This window comes from Pyxicephalus adspersus, chromosome 3 (assembly GCF_032062135.1).
Source record: "Pyxicephalus adspersus chromosome 3, UCB_Pads_2.0, whole genome shotgun sequence".
Lineage (NCBI taxonomy): Eukaryota > Metazoa > Chordata > Amphibia > Anura > Pyxicephalidae > Pyxicephalus > Pyxicephalus adspersus.
In genome coordinates this window covers 150,550,106-150,554,307 of record NC_092860.1, presented here as the reverse complement: position 1 = coordinate 150,554,307, position 4,202 = coordinate 150,550,106, and the positions used below count along the sequence as shown (strand labels likewise).

The window sequence follows — 4,202 nt, the reverse complement described above, 5'->3', positions numbered from 1 at the left end:
TAGGTGGGACTCTTCCTAATGTAGTCCACATCAATCCTTATTATCATCCTTATAACAGAGAAGCAACATCTTACTGTTCATATTATTCAGAAGAAATGAGAAACACAATATATATTAATACCATTAAAATAAAATGAGGATTGGGGTCTACCTCCAACATTAAGTGGATGGGAAGAAACACAAGGTCTGCAATGAAGGCAAAGGAAGATAAATATGAAACAAAGTTAACATTTAATTTGATCTAAAAGAGATTAGAAGGGGTCTACAATGCATATTATCGAAAACTGATTTTAAAGGTCTCAATCTTTAACTTTTTGAGAAGAGATGAAGAACAAGATCAATGTGTCATTCTATTTATAAAAGATGGAGAACAAGTTCAACAAATTATACTTCTCAGAAGAGATGAAGAACAAAGACTAGATGTCATTCTATTTATAAGAGCAGAAGAATACACTTTATATCTTTATATATTTATATAAGATATTAGGAATGTCTACATAAAATACTATAACAGATAAGGAACAGCATCAACATCTTATATTACCCAAAAGAGATTAGTAAAAGGTCCACATACTAGTCTATGTCTTATACTATTAAAAAGAAGTTAAAAAAAAGGTATACATACTGTACAGAGGAAACAAATAACAATATGTATTTCTCAATGATGAGATGAAGAATAAGGTTAACATCTCATATTATTCAGATGAAAATTTGGGCCTTGGATCTTAAGCAAAGATGTCACAAAAAGAAAAATAAAGAACATGGCATTTAGTCCATATCATACAAATTTGAAGCTGGTAGGTTATAACCTTTAAATGACTTTTGTGATGGGGAAGAAATATGAAACCTAATGCACAGGAGATATGTTTTATTTACCTTACTTACTATTGGGAGCAGACAAGTGAGTAGTATTATTTATTTGGCCAGTCACCACACCTTTACTACATGTGTTGGTTGGGTTCACAGTAGAAATGCATGCTCAAGTGTTGTATTAAGTGAGCATTTCCAGACCTTTTTAACAAGGGGGAACACTTGAAATAGGTTTAAGTCTTAAGGAAACCTCTTCCATAATTACTATATCCACAGCTGACAGTATATTGGTTTGCTAGCCAGGGGGAAGAAAGTCATCCTTACAGATAGCGAAAAAGATCATTGGTGTCACATATTGGTGTCACATTCTGGCCTGAGTGTCACAAATTGCTCAAGTCCCCCCTAGCAACTTCTGGAGGAACCCTAGAATTTCATTAAACTCTGGTTCGGAATCACTGTATTAAGGAAGTTCCATCAATTCGACACTGCAGAGCAACACATTATTGTGAAGAGTGCCTATTGAAAGCAAAGTATTTTCTCTCTTCAATGCTTTGGAGTTAAATAAATGAAATTGTAGTTGATGGGGAGTGTACTTAAGTGAAAAACACTGCATTTGCCCAAAGTCTTGGGTGCAATGTTATCTGGGAGACAACTGTAAATAAGATGAGGGGACCTAATCTCACCAGAGATATATTTCACAATCAAAGAAGATTCACCAACTAGACACAATGGGAGTTTAAACAGAGTTTAGACGGTTCACTTATCAATGTGAGCGATTTTTTGAAGTAGTCAAAACAACAAAACTTTGTAAAAACAACTAATTTTTTCTTGTTTGCTTAAAGTGTATGTAAATTACAACCAAAGAAAAATCTCCTGTTTGGCTTCTTATTGTAAATGTAACATTGAAAATAATTGGGTATATTTGTTTGATAAATGCAAACCAAGAACAAAAATTTGTTTCTTTGATCCTTTCTGAAATCTTTCGAACTGTTAACCTAAAGGGACAACAAAACTTCCCTACAGGTACAGCATGCTAAATGTTGTCAGCCTACTAAAAAAAAAAAAAAATGGATGTGAGATTGAGTCACTTAATGACTTGAGAGAGCGAACATTCAAATGAGGCCCTTAGGGCTGCGATTACCCGATAGAACAGGAGGGCTGAGCCAGTCTTGGCTTTGTCTGGCAGAACATCACCAGGACCCAGAGCTGAGGAAGTGTCGGAACACCTACGCAGGATGTAGCACGATCGATCAAGACGAGCGTGAAAGTGTGTCAGCGTCGCCGAGGTGACAGGTACAAGAGACGGCACAGCTCTCAAAGCTCGGGCCAGATTGCAGCGCCTAATGAAGGATCTCAGGTTCATTTTTCTTTCCTCGCAGGTAGAAAACAAAAGTGTTTGAGAGCAGCTGACGCTGGGTTGTGTGCCAGCCGCCTGGATATGCCATTGTGCGGTTCTCTACATATGTGGTGACATGAGATGTAACAAATGTGACTGATTGCTATCTGGGCACGTGCAAGCCTCTGCCGCTAGATTCTGATTAGGAAAAATAAATGAAGAGTAAGTAGGCTTTTAAACTACCTTAGCTCTTTCAATACAGCCAAGCAAATTAAGCAAGTTTGCAAACACAATTTATTCCTCTTCGTTCTTTTCTTTGATAGGTGAAATGGGATCATAAAGGCAAATAGATTTCCTATTTCTATAGACACATGCAGAAGACAGGGGTCTGTATATAAGCAATCACATGGTCCCTTTAAATCGGCATGTTCCTGAGCTTAGCTCACATGTAAAGTGATGCTAAGGCTGCTATCATCATGAAGCTTCTCACCACCTGTTCTGCAGTACAGATAATGGTAATGTCAATCCCTGATATAGAGATGACCACTTAAGGGACCATTTTTAAATCTGCTATAATATTAACTTGTGCAAACTGGAATTATGTTTTATTTTCAATAACTTACAGAACAATCTGTGTCCCTATTCAATTTCATAGCTTTGTTACTTTCTGTCTTCATCTCAGCTAAACATCATTGCTTAGAATTGGCTTCTTGATGGAGACAAGAGTGGATCATGCTTGTATAAAGTGAGTCAATGTAGCCAGTAGTCTGCGTGGCCAGTGTAAAAAGCAGAACAAGGATCCCAAAACAAGGACCCTTACGTTAGGATCAACAATGGCAGCTGAATTTTACAAAAAATGTAATTAAACTTTAAACTGACCATAACATATTAAAGCCGAGTGAGATATGAGATTTTAGTGACTGTGTTTAGATTTAATTTAATCCAGGTATATTCCTAAAAAAAAAGCTTCATCACCTCTTAGATTGTAAGCTCTTTGGGACAGGGTCCTCTCCTCCTCCTGTGCCAATGTCTGTATCTGTCTGCTCTTTGTAACCCCTATTTATTGTACATTGCTGCATAATATGTCGGCGCTATATAAATCATGTTTATTAATAATAATAATAATAATAACAACAATAATAGACTCACAACACGGAAAATAAAAAAGCTTAAGACATGGAAATGTAATATTTTTTTTTTACCCACAGACTAGTATATGAAATAAGGCTAGAAATAAAAAAAGTATTTCAGTGCCAATACTTTATATGTTTAAAGAAATGTCAACCATTCAGCTCATTTCTTTTTCTAATAATAAAAAAAAAGGGAGAAGAAATGTGTAATTTTGGTAGCCTATTGTTAAGGTAATTCATGCTTCAAAAACTGAAAAACTGAATCTGGGTATGCTTATTGGCCTCTCAGAATCTAGTTATTTAAATAGCTTCTTTCACTGTAAATCTTTTTTATAATGCCCTTACCAGCAGTAAATATACAGTATTGTGACTCCTATGAATTCTAGGTAAAAAAACTATACTTTTCTGTAAGGAGCAAAGTTAGCTGGATCTGGTTGAATTGACAAATCTACCAAAGCAGAGGATGATTGAGCTATGTCAGCACAAAAATGTAGCATTTGCTGTTGTAAATGGTAGGTGCTTGGGAGCGGTTTCAAGTAAAAACACTTTTACAGTTGTTTGTAGCCTTTTTTTGACAAAGGTACAGGGGTCCTCCTTGCTATTAAAAAAAACATTACCATATTAATTCTTGTATGAGATTTTAATAAAAAAGGATTCAGATCTATTAGGTTTTTATGTATGATGCACATGATGTTCATGAGTTTAAAACAAACTTTCCACGGCTTTGCTAACCTTGCTCCATCCCAACCATTACCCCCAAGTCATCCTTTTCTAGTTCTTCCTACAAAAGCACTTCCATTTGCTACTTTCTCACCACGGTGGAAGCTGCACTCATTTCCCACTGTACCAATGGACCCCATTTATTAAAGCTCTCAAAGACTATAGAAGATACACTTTCTTCCGTGAACCTGGGTGATCCAGCAAAC

General features: G+C 36.0%; 1 protein-coding gene and 1 long non-coding RNA gene across 2 annotated transcripts in view; one reads left to right on the top strand and one right to left on the bottom strand.

Annotated features, from left to right (window-relative positions):
• SFXN5 (sideroflexin 5) overlaps window positions 1-4,202 on the bottom strand; it is a 141,214-nt gene that overhangs the window by 40,402 nt on the left and 96,610 nt on the right. The gene's annotated exons all lie outside the window — the stretch shown is intronic.
• LOC140327847 (uncharacterized) lies at window positions 2,010-3,039 on the top strand. Its single transcript, XR_011920150.1, has 4 exons — window positions 2,010-2,103; window positions 2,190-2,368; window positions 2,470-2,661; window positions 2,829-3,039. It is a non-coding gene; the product is annotated as an uncharacterized lncRNA (long non-coding RNA).